Source organism: Nerophis lumbriciformis, linkage group LG21, assembly GCF_033978685.3.
Source record: "Nerophis lumbriciformis linkage group LG21, RoL_Nlum_v2.1, whole genome shotgun sequence".
Lineage (NCBI taxonomy): Eukaryota > Metazoa > Chordata > Actinopteri > Syngnathiformes > Syngnathidae > Nerophis > Nerophis lumbriciformis.
In genome coordinates, this window is record NC_084568.2 from 19,943,677 (window position 1) to 19,961,363 (window position 17,687).

At 38.0% G+C, this 17,687-nt stretch overlaps 1 protein-coding gene across 1 annotated transcript in view; it reads left to right on the top strand.

The window, feature by feature from the left end:
* Positions 1-8,360: 8,360 nt before the first annotated feature.
* Positions 8,361-17,687, top strand: part of tmem200b (transmembrane protein 200B) — a 50,984-nt gene continuing 41,657 nt past the window's right edge. Inside the window, exon 1 of the mRNA XM_061982746.1 lies at positions 8,361-8,591. The gene's annotated coding sequence lies outside the window, so the exon portion shown is untranslated. The remainder of the gene's footprint in view (positions 8,592-17,687) is intronic.

The following is a 17,687-nucleotide window of genomic DNA, read 5'->3' on the forward strand; positions in this document are numbered from 1 at the left end:
TCAGTAGAGATGTAACACTTTTGAGGGGTTTAAGCACCTAGAGGACCTCATCTGCCACTCTCACATCATCATCAGACAGGGTGACATTTGTCTTCAGGGTGTTGTGGGTCAATGCAGAGTATATAGCTGCCTGCTGCTCCAACATATCATAAGTGGAGTTCCACCTCGTTGGGACATCATGTATGAGCAGGCAGCTTTAGCATTTCTTGCTTTGTCTTAAGCACATGAGCAGCTGTTGTGCTTGGGTGGAAGTAAGAAACCTTCCTGATCCTCCCAAAGAGGCGCTCCATCCTATTGACTGAGATTCCCTTCTGTGATGCCAAATTCACTACATGTGCAAAGCACCTATCTGTGGTCCCAGTCCTGCCTCATTCACTGTAATTATTTGATTTTTGGCATCATCACGTGTGACTGGGATATCTTTATCTTCCATTTCTCCACTGCTTGTGTCAGTACCTGCGCAAGGTGACTCTCGTAGAGGGGGCGTGTCTTCTCATCTCCCAGTCTGCTGTGATGAAGTGAGCGCTTATAGTTCCGCTGGACGTCCACCCGTCTGTCATGAGCGCAACAGATGATGCTCGGGATAGTTCATCCACAACTTTTTTCTTCTCCTGCTCATAAAGATCTGGCACAATCTTATTGCTGAAGTGGGTGCGCGACGGGATGTCGTAACGTGGTTCAAGCACGTTCAGCATGTGTTTAAAACCCTCGTTTTGCACAACCGAGTCTGCACTTATAAACACACCGATTCGATGGCGGGGGCGTTCAAGCTCCTCCGTTACTCCGCTCGCCATGACCACGCTGTGTGTGGACTGAACGTGCCAACAACTTTTTTTTGTTTGTTTCATATATCAAACCGCGGATCACCTCCCCCCACACACACACACACATAGACCGCGCCTCTTTTCTTCTCTCCGGCTTGTGACAGAGGAAGATTCAGAAGAACGCGACACCGCAGCGCTTCTGTTTCTAGCCGATACTACATCAAAAGTAACGTAAAATAACGCAGTAACGCATCATGTAGTAACGGTAACTAAATTACTGAATAAAAAAAAACAACGCGTTAGATTACTAGTTACCGCCGAAACTAACGGCGTTACAGTAACGCGTTACTTTGTAACGCGTTAGTCCCAACACTGGTCCTGAGTAGTCTTGGGTTCAATCCCGGGCTCAGGATCTTTCTGTGTGGAGTTTGCATGTCCTCCCCGTGACTGCGTGGGTTCCCTCCGGGTACTCCGGCTTCCTCCCACCTCCAAAGACATGCACCTGGGGATAAGTTGATTGGCAACACTAAAATTGGCCCTAGTGTGTGAATGTGAGTGTGAATGTTGTCTGTCTATCTGTGTTGGCCCTGCGATGAGGTGGCGACTTGTCCAGGGTGTACCCCGCCTTCCGCCCGATTGTAGCTGAGATAGGCTCCAGCGCCCCCCGCGACCCCAAAGGGAATAAGCGGTAGAAAATGGATGGATGGACTAAAGAAGGGTTCGGTGAATGCGCATATGAAACTGGTGGGGTTCGGTACCTCCAACAAGGTTAAAGGGGAACATTATCACCAGACCTATGTAAGCGTCAATATATACCTTGATGTTGCAGAAAAAAGACCATATATTTTTTTAACCGATTTCCGAACTCTAAATGGGTGAATTTTGGTGAATTAAACGCCTTTCTAATATTCGCTCTCGGAGCGATGACGTCAGAAACACCGACTCAAATCAGCTCTGTTATTTTCCGTTTTTTCGACTGTTTTCCGTACCTTGGAGACATCATGCCTCGTCGGTGTGTTGTCGGAGGGTGTAACAACACGAACAGGGACGGATTCAAGTTGCACCAGTGGCCCAAAGATGCGAAAGTGGCAAGAAATTGGACGTTTGTTCCGCACACTTTACCGAAGAAAGCTATGCTACGACAGAGATGGCAAGAATGTGTGGATATCCTGCGACACTCAAAGCAGATGCATTTCCAACGATAAAGTCAAAGAAATCTGCCGCCAGACCCCCATTGAATCTGCCGGAGTGTGTGAGCAATTAAGGGACAAAGGACCTCGGTAGCACGGCAAGCAATTTCGGCAGTTTGTTCCCGCAGACGAGCGAGCTAAACCCCCTGGATGTCTTGGCTCACACCGTCCCTTATGCCACCGAAGATGATCAAGAGAAGAATATCGACCCTAGCTTCCCTGGCCTGCTGACATCAACTCCAAAACTGGACAGATCAGCTTTCAGGAAAATAGTGCGGATGAGGGTATGTCTACAGAATATATTAATTGATGAAAATTGGACTGTCTGCACTCTCAAAGTGCATGTTGTTGCCAAATGTATTTCATATGCTGTAAACCTAGTTCATATAGTTGTTAGTTTCCTTTAATGCCAAACAAACACATACCAATCGTTGGTTAGAAGGCGATTATTATTCGTCCTCGCTTTCTCCCGTGTCGCTGGCTGTCGTGTCGTTTACGTCGTTTTCGCTTGCATACGGTTCAAACCGATATGGCTCAATAGCTTCAGTTTCTTCTTCAATTTCGTTTTCGCTACCTGCCTCCACACTACAACCATCCGTTTCAATACATGCGTAATCTGTTGAATCGCTTAAGCCGCTGAAATCCGAGTCTGAATCCGAGCTAATGTCGCTATAGCTTGCTGTTCTATGCGCCATGTTTGTTTGTGTTGGCATCACTATGTGACGTCACAGGAAAATGGACGGGTGTATATAACGATGGTTAAAATCAGGCACTTTGAAGCTTTTTTTAGGGATATTGCGTGATGGGTAAAATTTTGAAAAAAACTTCGAAAAATAAAATAAGCCACAGGGAACTGATTTTTAATGGTTTTAACCCTTCTGAAATTGTGATAATGTTCCCCTTTAAACATTGCTGCTAAAGACGCTGATGCATATCGCTGGTCTTGCCGTCCTCGTCCAGACCTGAGGACGACTTGGTGGTGTGAATGGATCAAAGATGACGGCGGTGAGGAATCGTTGAACAAAAAAGCTTTTATTTGCTCAAACGAGCCCTCACAATTACAGGTGCTGCAGCAAACCTGAAGGAGATGTAAGCCAAATAAAAATCTGTCTTTTTATATAGCCTTGTGTTAATTACTGTACATCAGCCCCCTTTGTTTACGTCCCGGCGTCAACATGTCTGGAAATGAAAACCGTGAACGAAAACCAGATGTGGTAGACCCTTAAAAACCTCTTCGATCAGGGAAGCTCGGACCCCAGAGCCTATTGCTGTTGTGGGGAGCCAGTCGGATGAATTGTTCCTATTTCTCCCTCTGAGTTCCTGCATTCTTCCTACATCTGGTATGCCAAACAAGACACCTCTCAAAGAGCGGTGACTGACAGCTAGACCTGAGATTGATTAGTGGCTTTGCTTTTCGACTGAATAACACATCTGAGAAACTCTGAACTTAATGCATTCCTTCTCAAATAGTGGGGGGGGGGGGTGTGACCTCGGGGAACATGCTTTTTTTTTTGCCGTACTAGAATATGATGAAGCGTATGTAGCACTTGGCTTCACTGTAACCACGGTGGAAGACAAGGAAAGACCAGTGTGTTGCTTCCTTTGTTGTTAACAAGCTTACGGTGTTATACAGAGGTACAGTTATAACAATTTTATAGACAAATTATACCATTTATAGTCATGGTGGAGAGTGTATTTGAAAGATACAGTATGTACTATCCTAAGTAAAAAGACAATGGCAATACTGAAAGTCTTCCTGACTCAAACAATGCATTGCGCTCACCCTTGGGGGCCTTCCCCAATGTTTGAGAACACAGGACTAAACAATCACCCAAATCAGTGGAAAGTGATTAAATTGTTGGAACCCATTTATGGTACATACTAGGATTGTCCCGATATCAATGATTTAGTACCGGTACCAAAATGTGTATCGATACTTTTCCAGATAAAGGGATCTACAAAAAATGTCAATAGTGGCTTTATTTTAACAGAAAATCGTACACTACATTAAACACTCATAGTCAAAGAACAATTTTACAAGGTGAAAATACAAATTAAAAGGCATTGAAATGGCATCGACCCTGAAGGGAACGTCTGCCTTGTGCTCCTCGACTACAGTCTGCACCGGACCGAACAGCAGGACAAGATAAATACCTAATGAATATCCTTTTTTTTTTTTTTTTTACAAGAATTGCCGTGTATGGTCATAGTAGTCCTATACAGCATGCTCAAATATTTTCATGTACATAAGATGTGTGTTTGTAAATAATGTTAATGAGATTAATCCTTAATACTGTCATGTCTGTGATCATGTTTTGTTTAAGTCATGTTCTGTTTGGTTTTTGGACACTTAGTTTCTGCTTTTTCCACTCTCTTGTTTTGTCACCATAGCAACCATTAGTTTCACCTGTTTCACATTTTGAGTCACGCACCTGTTTTCACTGATGTCACTATTATTTAAACCGATAGTCGCCGGGAAGTCAGCCTGGCAACATTACCTCTGCTTACTTCATGCCATGCTACTACTGATACTCATGCCTGCTGTCATGTCTTTTGTTTTTTTTGTTCGGTTTGTACTTCATGAAGTTTTGCACTTGTTGTGTTTTTTTGTATGTTTTTTTTTTTTTTTCTTCGTTATGTTTGGATGTAATTGTCGGTTTATATGATATCATTAAGTAAGACTACGTATTATGTTGAAGGGGGCATATTTTTCTTCATCCTGCTCCTTCTCAGGCATTGGTGTGTAAATGTATAATTGAATAATTGTGGTATAATTGTCTATCGATCAAAGATGCACATCAATGAAGGAGATAAATAAAAATGAACGAAATGAATGAATGAATGAATGTTCATAGTTATGCTTCTTGCCATGCCACGTAAGTTTTGTTTTTTCATGTCACAGTTAACGAGTTTTGTTTCATGTTCATAGTTTCTGCCTTTGTGCAAGTTTTTGTTTCATTAGCCAAGTTTTTGTACTTCCGCCTTTTGTTCCTTTTTTTATAGTAATAACAAAATATGTCCTTACCTTCACGCCTTGCCCGCTCCAACTTTCCTTTGCATTCCGGGAAAACAAAACACCCCATAGTCCCCTTGTTGACAACTACATTATTACATGTCACTTTTTATAACTCCTTGTGCATACCTGAATGCTTATTATTTAAATGTTCACCTAAGTTTGAAGCAAAGGTGGTAATACTCCTTTAAGAATGGCAGTGTGTGGGGTGAGTGACGTGAGTAAATGAGTGGACAAGTTAGGAGAGGTAGCGGTAGCATGTGCAGGAGTGTAAATAGCATGGTGGATGTCCGGTTGTGCCCTGTGGAAATTATGAATAAAGTGACCAAGTTGTAACCAATCGACGGCCTCGTCACTCCGACCAAAGAGCGGATGTGTAAAACAGTACTTGCAACGCGGTGCCTCCCTGTTTAAAGCGTCACCTTTATTGTTAGTTTTGAAGCCCAAATACGTCCATATTGCGCTTAACTCTCTTTATTAACCAGTGGAATTGTTGTTTTTGCCATTTTCCCTCTCCAAGACGTTATTACTTGTATGCACTTTGTGTCTGCGTGTTGACACACTCAACATCATGCGCCTCGGCTCTGTAGTCACTCAGATGAAAGGTACTTTTCAAAAGGTGGTATAGTACCGATTTCATACACCATGAAAGTTAAACTCTGTTTTTCGGACATGTACCTCAGGATTGGCTGAAAAAGATAAATACTTAATGAATATCCTTTTTTTTTTTTTTTTTTTGCAAGAATTGCCGTGTATGGTCAGTAGTCCTATACAGCAGTGGTTCTCAAATGGGGGTACTTGAAGGTATGCCAAGGGGTACGTGAGATTTTTTTTTAAATGTCTGTCAAAAAGAACTGTGAAAAGAAATGCAACAATGCAATTCAGTGTTGACAGCTAGATTTTTTAATATAAATATTGATGTTAAAGATTTATTTTTTTGTGAAGAAATGTTTAGAATGAAGTTCATGAATCCAGAAGGATCTCTATTACAATCCCCAAAGAGGGCACTTTAAGTTGATGATTACTTCTATGTGTAGAAATCTTTATTTATAGTTAAATCACTTGTTTATTTTTCAACAAGTTTTTAGTTATTTTCATTTTTTTTTTTCCAAATAGTTCAAGAAAGACCACAACAAATGAGCAATATTTTGCACTGTTATACAATTTAATAAATCAGAAACTGATGACATAGTGCTGTATTTTACTTCTTTATCTCTTTTTTTTTCAACCAAAAATGCTTTGCTCTGATTAGGGGGTACTTGAATTAAAAAAATGTTCACAGGGGTACATCACTGAAAAAAGGTTGAGAACCACTGCTATACAGCATGCTCAAATATTTTCATGTAAGTAAGATGTGTGTTTGTAAATAATGTTAATGAGATTAATCCTTAATAAAATTCCCTTCAAGAAAAAAGTAACTTTTTAATTAGAAACCCCGTTTCCATATAAGTTGGGAAATTGCGTTAGATGTAAATATAAACGGAATACAATGATTTGCAAAGCCTTTTCAACTCATATTCAATTGAATGCACTACAAAGACAAGATATTTGATGTTCAAACTCATAAACTTGTTTTTTTTTTGCAAATAGTAATCAACTTAGAATTTCATGGCTGCAACACGTGCCAAAGTAGTTGGGAAAGGGCATGTTCACCACTGTGTTACATGGCCTTTCCTTTTAACAACACTCAGTAAACGTTTGGGAACTGAGGAGACACATTTTTTAAGCTTCTCAGGTGGAATTCTTTCCCATTCTTGCTTGATGTACAGCTCAAGTTGTTCAACAGTCCGGGGGTCTCCGTTGTGGTATTTTAGGCTTCATAATGCGCCACACATTTTCAATGGGAGACAGGTCTGGACTACAGGCAGGCCAGTGTAGTACCCGCACTCTTTTACTATGAAGCCACGTTGATGTAACACGTGGCTTGGCATTGTCTTGCTGAAATAAGCAGGGGCGTCCATGGTAACGTTGCTTGGATGGCAACATATGTCACTCCAAAACCTGTATGTACCTTTCAGCATTAATGGCGCCTTCACAGATGTGTAAGTTACCCATGTTTTGGGCACTAATACACCCCCATACCATCACAGATGCTGGCTTTTCAACTTTGCGCCTATAACAATCCGGATAGTTATTTTCCTCTTTGGTCCGGAGGACACGACGTCCACAGTTTCCAAAAACAATTTGAAGTGTGGACTCGTCAGACCACATAACACTTTTCCACTTTGTATCAGTCCATCTTAGATGATCTCAGGCCCAGCGAAGCCGATGGCGTTTTTGGGTGTTGTTTATAAACGGTTTTTGCCTTGCATAGGAGAGTTTTAACTTGCACTTACAGATGTAGCGACCAACTGTAGTTACTGCCAGTGGGTTTCTGAAGTGTTCCTGAGCCCATGTGGTGATATCCTTTACACACTGATGTCGCTTGTTGATGCAGTACGGCCTGAGGGATCGAAGGTCATGGGCTTAGCTGCTTACGTGCAGTGATTTCTCCAGATTCTCTGAACCCTTTAATGATATTACGGACCGTAGATGGTGAAATCCCTAAATTCCTTGCAATAGCTGGTTGAGAAAGGTTTTTCTTAAACTGTTCAACAATTTGCTCACGCATTTGTTGACAAAGTGGTGACCCTCGCCCCATCCTTGTTTGTGAATGACTGAGCATTTCATGGAATCTACTTTTATACCCAATCATGGCACCCACCTGTTCCCAATTTGCCTGTTCACCTGTGGGATGTTCCAAATAAGTGTTTGATGAGCATTCCTCAACTTTATCAGTATTTATTGCCACCTTTCCCAACTTCTTTGTCACGTGTTGCTGGCATCAAATTCTAAAGTTAATGATTATTTGCAAAAAAAAAAAATGTTTATCAGTTTGAACATCAATTATGTTGTCTTTGTTGTCGCATATTCAATTGAATATGGGTTGAAAATGATTTGCAAATCATTGTATTCCGTTTATATTTACATCTAACACACTTTCCCAACTCATATGGAAACGGGGTTTGTATATAAGTTGTGTGTTTGTAAATAATGTTAATGAGATTAATCCTTAATAAAATTCCCTTCAAGAAAAAAGTGACTTTTTAATTAAAAAAAAAATACAGAAATTGAGTTAGAATAATACCCTCATAACCCAAAAAATGCATTGCGCTTCATAAAAACAACCTCAAAATTTAACCCAACACTAGCAACCCATAAATTGGGTTATCAAAATAACCTAGTATTTTTTTTTTTTGGTGCGTTTTCGCAAATCATTGGCACTGCGCTATTTTGAAAAACCACCGCTTTTATTGTGAAGGCTCGCCTTGCCTTCAGACTGCTGGATGGAGGCGGCTGCGGGCACAGGCAGACTTGAGAGCGGCTCCCATGCTGCATGAGCGCCTCCTCGGGACAAGACGAGCTGCGTGTCTCAGACGTCGCGGGGGGAGATGCTGGACCAAACTCTTTGTCCTTCTCCGTCCTTTCGGCTGTGAATGTGCTTGGGGGGGCCGGAGGGGAAGAAATAAAATCCCGCAGCTGGATTACACGCTTATCAGGAGACGGTCCACCCCTAAAATGAGCAGGATCTCCTCATGTGCCCTCAAACTATGAACAGGCAGCAACAGGATTCGGGAGATACAGGCAAGTTGACAGAAGTGTTGGGCCGGAGACGATTGAATGTGACTCTCTGACTACTTACGCAACCTTTTTATTGACCATAATGTTGAATTAATGTGGACTGTGCATGGCTGCACATATTCATGCAAATATGTCCATCCTTGGTGCTGCAAAGTTCTTCTTCTACTATTCTGGTCTGACTAAATCCTAGTTGTGAAATGCAGTATTTAACATATTGGGAGATATGAGCAGCATGCATGCTGTCAAACACTTTTCACTTGACCTTGCTCTCCTTAACCTTCACATCCCGTAAGGCGTGATCTATGCCCTCCATGCTTTGTGTTTGTTCATCCCCCCCCTTGTGAAGCATCAACTGGTGGCTTCTCAAATGAGATCTGGCAGTCGTCCAGTTTTCCTGCGGATCAGCAGTGTTTTTTTTTATATGTGCAAAAAAAAAAAAAAAAGTGGGATGCCAATCGCATAAGTAGGCAAGAGTACCTAGAAGATTCTAATCTTGCAGCTGCAGCAACATTGTAGACAAAATTCCGAGGTTTCTTTTTTCCTGATCGTGTCACATATTCACTTGTTGCCGGGCAGAGATTGGAGGGATCGTTTATAATCGCCTCATGGCAACGGAATAAAAATGATGTGTCAGTTAGGGCCCCTAGGGCGGTAAAGGTTAACTATAGGGGTGTGGGGAAAAAAAATCGATTTTCATTTGAATCACGATTCTCATGTTGTGCGATTCAGAATCGATTCTCATTTTTAAAAAATCGCTATATATATTTTTTTTATTAATTTTTTTTTTCCATTTTATTTATTTTTTCATTTTTTTAATTAAGCAATCCAACAAAACAATACACAGCAATACCATAACAATGCAATCCAATTCCAAAACCAAACCCGACACAGCAACACTCAGAACTGCAATAAACAGAGCAATTGAGTGGAGACACAAACACGACACAGAACAAACCAAAAGTAGTGAAACAAAAATGAATATTATCAACAACAGTATCAATATTAGTTACAATTTCAACATAGCAGCGATTAAAAATCCCTCATTGACATTATCATTAGACATTTATAAAAAAATAAAATAAAAAAAGAACAATAGTGTCACAGTGGCTTACACTTGCATCACATCTCATAAGCTTGACAACACACTGTGTCCAATATTTTCACAAAGATAAAATAAGCCATATTTTTGGTTCATTTAATAGTTAAAACAAATGTACATTATTGCAATCAGTTGATAAAACATTGTCCTTTACAATTATAAAAGCTTTTTACAAAAAATCTACTACTCTGCTTGCATGTCAGCAGACTGGGGTAGATCCTGCTGAAATCCTATGTATTGAATGAATAGAGAATAGTTTTGAATCGGGAAAAAAATCGTTTTTGAATCAAGAATCGCGTTGAATCGAAAAAAAAAAAAAGATTTTGAATCGAATCGTGACCCCAAGAATTGTTATTGAATCGAATCGTGGCACACCCAAAGATTCCCAGCCCTAATATGTATGCATGTATATATATATATATATATATATATATATATATATATATATATATATATATATACATATATATATATATATATATATATATATATGTCTGTATGTATGTATGTATGTATGTATGTATGTATGTATGTATGTATGTATGTATATATATATATATATATATATATATATATATATGTATGTATATATGTATAATTGTATATATATGTATGTATATGTTTATATACATATATATATATATATTTATATATATATATATATATATATATATATATATATATATATATATATATATTTATATATATATATATATATATATATTTATATATATATATATATATATATATATATATATATATATATATATATATATATATTTATTTATTTATATATATATATATTAGGGCTGTCAAACGATTAAAATAATTTTCCGCGATCAGTTAACTCAAAGTGAATCGCAGATAGGTATAATTTTTCATCATTAATAAGTGTACCCAAGACAGATCATTTTTACGGGGGTTGGCTTCATTTGTGACAATGTTTTAACCTTCTCTATTAAATAATAAAATGTAATATTGAGCCTGATAATCATTCTGAAATTGACAACTTGACCAGAACATATTATAAAATAATTTACAGATTATTTCAGCCAGCCGGAACGCTACAATACATTATGTTGCATTATTTTGTTAGGTTTGGTGGCTAACAGGAAACTGGACATTAAGGAGAAACCCTAAATGTAGTTTAACTAGATGTAAAGCCTAGCGCTTCTATTTTGAAGTGTGCGATTGGTTTGAGAAAGTGTCATGACAAGTTTTAATGTTGGATCAACTGTTTGCAATAAAAAAAAGTCTCCTTTCGACATCCTGCCGACTGTCTTTCATTTCTGTTGAACTTTTATGTCATCTTACTTACTAAATCAGTCACAGTAGCAATCTACTATAAATGTTATGTTATCACTGCAACTTAACTGCAAACCTGAACACTGAAGTGAAGCACCACCCACATCGAGAATGACGCGCTCAGCAGATGTTTGCTGCAGGGATGTCACCTCTTCTCACGGTGAAAAAAAGTTGGTTCTATGTTTTTGTATCACCTCAATCGTAGGTTACTAGTTTACTAGTTCACCTTTACATCAGTGAAGTAAACCCAGGATAGAACAGTGGTTAAGACTGCTGCCTCTGAGTCCGTAGTACTGAGTTCAAATCCTTGACTTTTAAAATCGAGGAATTTGTTTTACCTCTATCATATATCACTGATTGCATTTGTAAATAGACAAAAATCATGAATCAACAAGATTCTGGATAGTTTAATAGTCAACACTGTGGGCTCCCCAGAATCACTACTCAGCAAGACCCATGATAGCATAGTGGTTAAGACTGATGCATCTCAGTCAGTAGTGGTGGGTTCAAATCTCTTTGAAAGTTTAGTTGTTTTGTTTTACGTCTAGAATAGTTCACTGATTGCATTTGTATATGAACAAAAATGAAGTGATAACAAGACCCTGGATAGCATGGTGGTTAAGACTGCTACCTCTCAGTCAGTCGTATGAGGTTCAAATCCATGACTAGGAAAATGTAGGTTTTTGTTTCACCTCTATCATAGTTCACTGATTGCATTTGTATATGAGCGAAAATCAGCTTATGATGGGACCCAGGATAGCTCAATGGTCAACACTGTGGGCTCCCAATACAGGGGTACTTGGTTCAAACCCCAGACAAGTAATCATTAATTTGGCTGAATGTCGTCAAAACGACATAAATTGAGTAATGTTATGTGCTCGTTGCTTGAATAACATAAAGTTAAAAAATTAAGTCAATACTAAAGATAATAATAATTGTCAAATAGTCAATGAATACACCTCAGGGGTTACCTGTGTGTGTGAGTGTGTGTGTGAGCATGTGAGTGTAATTCCTGAGGTGGGGGGAATAGGAGTAAAACTTAATAATATAGAGCGTTGACCAATGAGCTCTCCTGGGTACGATTTAAAAAAAAAAAAAAGTTAAATGGAACAGTTAAAAAAAAATTAAATAAGTTAATTATTATGTTTTCATTACACATGGAGGTGAAATATATCATCTGACACCTCCAATCAAAGTTTCAGAAGTTGCAAGTCAACTTACTGGAGTTGAACCCAGCACCCTTTATTCCAAGTCAACAGTCTTACCGACTGTGCTATCCTGGGTCTGTAGAAATCTTGCATCCGGCTTGTATAGAAAGCTAATCAGAGACTTGTTGCTGGGAAAACTACACTATAAACCAGTGGAATAAAATACTGTTGACCCGACTGGTATTGAACCCAGGACTGTTTAATCCTAATCAAGAGTCTTAACCACTGGGTCATCCTGGCACTTGTAACCCTTCTTATCGGCTCATATAAAAAGCCAATCAGAGACTTAAGATGGAACAAAATACTCCCAATTTACCTGGGATTGAACCCAGCACCCTTCATTCCAAGTCAACAGTCTTACCCACTGTGTTATCCTGGGTCTTACGAAAACCTGTATCCGGCTTGTATAGAAAGCTGATCAGGGACTCTTTGCTGGGTAAAATACCCAAGAGGTGGACCAAAATATTGTCAACCCGACTGGTATCGAACTTAGGACTGTTAATTCATGTCAATAATCTTAACCACTGGGCCACCCTAGGGCTTGTGAAGAAGTTTTTCTGGCTCATATAGAAAGGTAATCAGGGACTTGTTGCTGGGTAAACTACACTGTAAAATAGTGGAATAAAATACTGTCAAACTGTCTGGTATTGAACCCAGGACTGTTTAAAACTAATCAAGAGTCTTAACCACTGGGCCATCCTGGCACTGGGAAACCATTCTTATCGGCTCATATAAAAAGCTAATAAGAGACTTAAGATGGAACAAAATACTACCAACTTACCTAGGATCGAACCCAGCACCCTTTATTCCAAGTCAACAGTCTTACCCACTGTGTTATCCTGGGTCTTGCAAAGCTCTGTTTCCAGCTTGTATAGAAAGCTAACCAGGGACTCTTTGCTGGGTAAAATACCCAAGAGGTGGACCAAAATACTGTCAACCCGACTGGTATTGAACTCAGGACTGTTAATTCATGTAAATAATCTTAATCACTGGACCACCCTAGTGCTTGTGAAGAAGTTTTTCTGGCTCATATAGAAAGGTAATCAGGGACTTGTTGCTGGGTAAACTACACTATAAAATAGTGGAATAAAATACTGTCAAACCTTCTGGTATTGAACCAAGGACCGATTAATTTTAATCAGGAGTCTTAACCACTGGCCCATCCTGGCACTGCTAAATTGCTCTTTCCGGCTCATATAAAAATCTAATCAAAGACTTAAGGTGGAACAAAATGCTACCAACCTACCTGGAAATAAACCCAGCACACTTCCTTCCAAGTCAACAGTCTTACCCACTGTGCTATCCTGGCTAACAGGAAGCCATACATTAAGGAGAAACCCTAAATGTAGTTTAACTAGATGTAAAGCCGAGCGCTTCTATTTTGAAGTGTGCGATTGGTTTGAGAAAGTGTCATGACAAGTTTTAATGTTGCATCAACTGTTTGCAAAAAAAAAAAAGTCTCCTTTCGACATCCTGCCGACTGTCTTTCATTTCTGTTGAACTTTTATGTCATCCTACTTACTAAATCAGTCACAGTAACAATCTACTATAAATGTTATGTTATCACTGCAACTTAACTGCAAACCTGAACATTGAAATGAAGCACCACCCACATCGAGAATGACGCGCTCAGCAGATGTTTGCTGCAGGGATGTCACCTCTTCTCACGGTGAAAAAAAGTTGGTTCTATGTTTTTGTATCACCTCAATCGTAGGTAATTAGTTTACTAGTTCACCATTACATCAGTGAAGTAAACCCAGGATAGAACAGTGGTTAAGACTGCTGCCTCTGAGTGCGTAGTACTGAGTTCAAATCCTTGACTTTTAAAGTTGAGGAATTTGTTTTACCTCTATCATATATCACTGATTGCATTTGTAAATAGACAAAAATCATGAATCAACAAGATTTTGGATAGTTTAATAGTCAACACTGTGGGCTCCCCAGAATCACAACTCAGCAAGACCCATGATAGCATAGTGGTTAAGACTGCTGCATCTCAGTCAGTAGTGGTGGGTTCAAGTCTCTTTGAAAGTTTAGTTGTTTTGTTTTACCTCTAGAATAGTTCACAGATTGCATTTGTATATGAACAAAAATGAAGTGATAACAAGACCCTGGATAGCATGGTGGTTAAGACTGCTACCTCTCAGTCAGTCGTATGAGGTTCAAATCCATGACTAGGAAAATGTAGGTTTTTGTTTCACCTCTATCATAGTTCACTGATTGCATTTGTATATGAGCGAAAATCAGCTTATGATGGGACCCAGGATAGCTCAATGGTCAACACTGTGGGCTCCCAATACAGGGGTACTTGGTTCAAACCCCAGACAAGTAATCATTAATTTGGCTGAATGTCGTCAAAACGACATAAATTGAGTAATGTTATGTGCTCGTTGCTTGAATAATGTAAAGTTAAAAAATTAAGTCAATACTAAAGATAATAATAATTGTCAAATAGTCAATGAATACACCTCAGGGGTTACCTGTGTGTGTGTGAGAGTGTGAGTGTGTGTGTGTGTGTATGAGCATGTGCGAGTGAGCATGTGAGTGTAATTCCTGAGGTGGGGGGAATAGGAGTAAAACTTAATAATAGAGAGCGTTGACCAATGAGCTCTCCTGGGTACGATTAAAAAAAAAAAAAAAGTTAATTGGAACAGTTAAAAAAAAATTAAATAAGTTAATTTTTATGTTTTCATTACACATGGAAGTGAAATATATCATCTGACAACTCCAATCAAAGTTTCAGAAGTTGCAAGTCAACTTACTGGAGTTGAACCCAGCACCCTTTATTCCAAGTCAACAGTCTTACCCACTGTGCTATCCTGGGTCTAGAAATCTTGAATCCGGCTTGTATAGAAAGCTAATCAGAGACTTGTTGCTGGGTAAACTACACTATAAACCAGTAGAATAAAATACTATCAACCCGACTGGTATTGAACCCAGGACTGCTTAATCCTAATTAAGAGTCTTAACCACTGGGCCATCCTGGCAATGGTAAGCCATTCTTTCCGGCTCATATAAAAAGCCAATCAGAGACTTAAGGTGGAACAAAATACTACCAATTTACCTGGGATTGAACCAGCACCCTTCCTTCCAAGTCAACAGTCTTACCCACTGTGTTATCCTGGGTCTTGCTAAACCATGTATCCGGCTTGTATAGAAAGCTAATCAGGGACTCTCTGCTGGATAAAATACACAATCGTTTGACAGCCCTAATATATATATATATATATATATATATATATATATATATATATATATATATATATATATATATATATACTCAAATTCGAATCGATTTTTTCCCACGCCCCTAATATATATATATATATATATATATATATATATATATATATATATATATATATATATATATATATATATATATATATATATATATATTAGGGGCGTGGGAAAAAATCGATTCGAATTTGAGTCGCGATTCTCATGTTGTGCAATTCAGAATCGATTCTCATTTTTCAAAAAATCTATTTTTTCTTTTTAATTTATAAAAAAAAATTCCCATTTTACTTTTTTTTTTTTAATTAATCAATCCAACAAAACAATACACAGCAATACCATAACAATGCAATCCACTTCCAAAACCAAACCCGACTCAGCAACACTCAGAACTGCAATAAACAGAGCAATTGAGAGGAAACACAAACACGACACAGAACAAACCAAAAGTAGTGAAAAAAAAAAGATTATCAACAAAAGTATCAATATTAGTTACAATTTCAACATAGCAGTGATTAAAAATCCCTCATTGACATTATCATTAGACATTTAAAAAAAATGAAAATAAAAAAAGAACAATAGTGTCACAGTGGCTTACACTTGCATCGCATCTCATAAGCTTGACAACACACTGTGTCCAATATTTTCACAAAGATAAAATAAGTCATATTTTTGGTTCATTTAATAGTTAAAACAAATTTACATTATTGCAATCAGTTGGCAAAACATTGTCCTTTACAATTATAAAAGCTTTTTACAAAAATGTACTACTCTGCTTGCATGTCAGCAGACTGGGGTAGATCCTGCTGAAATCCTATGTATTGAATGGATAGAGAATCGTTTTGAATCGGGAAAATATCGTTTTTGAATCGAGAACCGCGTTGAATCGGAAAAAAAAAAATCGATTTTGAATCAAATCGTGACCCCAAGAATCGATATTGAATCGAATCGTGGGACACCAAAAGATTTCCAGCCGTAGTTAACTATACACAAAAAAATATTGGGTTAAAAAATAACCAAAATTTAACCCAACAGCTGGTTCAGAAAAGGACGAACCTCTTATTTGAGTTATTTTAACTCAACATTTTGGGTTAATTTTGTCAACCCAACTTTTGCGTTGAATTATTTAACCAAAAAGTTGAGTTATGATAACTTAATGTTGGGTTATTCCCCAACCCAAAAAATTAAAAACAAATAAATAAAAAGCATGTTCTTGAACAAAAAAGAAACTAAAATAAGATAAAAACAGTTACATTGAAACTAGTAATGAATGAAAATGAGTAAAATTAACTGTTAAAGGTTAGGACTATTAGTGGGCCAGCAGCACACTGCAGACTGTATAGTTATATATTGATATATAATGTAGGAACCAGAATATTAATGACAGAAGGAAAATACCCTTTTGTGTGAATGAGTGTAAATGGGGTAGGGAGGTTTTTTGGGTTGGTGCACTAATTGTAAGTGTATCTTGTGTTTTTTATGTTGATTTAATAAATAAAAAAAATTGATTAGTGTTGGTTGATTCATAACCCAACTGTTGGGTTGAATTTATATAGCACAAAAGTTGAGTTACGCTCACTACAATGTTGGGTTGTTTCCAACCCAACTATTGGGTTGGATTATTTAACCCAAAAGTTGAGTTATGCTAACTCAATGTTGGTTGATTCATAACCCAACTATTGGGTTGAATTTATTTAACACAAACGCTGAGTTATGCTCACTACAATGTTGGGTTATGCCCAACAAAACTATTGAGTTGAATTACTTAACCCAAAAGTTGAGTTATTCTAACTCAATGTTGGTTGATTCATAACCCAACTATTGGGTTAAATGTATTTAACACAAAAGCTGAGTTATGCTCACTACAATGTTGGGTTGGATTATTTAACCCAAAAATGGAGTTATGCTAACTCAATGTTGGTTGATTCATAACCCAACTATTGGGTTGAATTTATTTAACACAAACGCTGAGTTGTGCTCACAACAATGTTGGGTTGGATTATTTAACTCAAAAGTTGAGTTATGCTAACTCAATGTTGGTTGATTCATAACCCAACTAGTGGGTTGAATTTATTCAACACAAACACTGAGTTTTGCTCACTACAATGTTGGGTTATTCCCATCCCAACTATTGAGTTGAATTACTTAACCCAAAAGTTGAGTTATGCTAACTCAATGTTAGTTGATTCATAACCCAACTATTGGGTTGAATTTATTTAACACAAAAGATAAGTTTTGCTCACTACAATG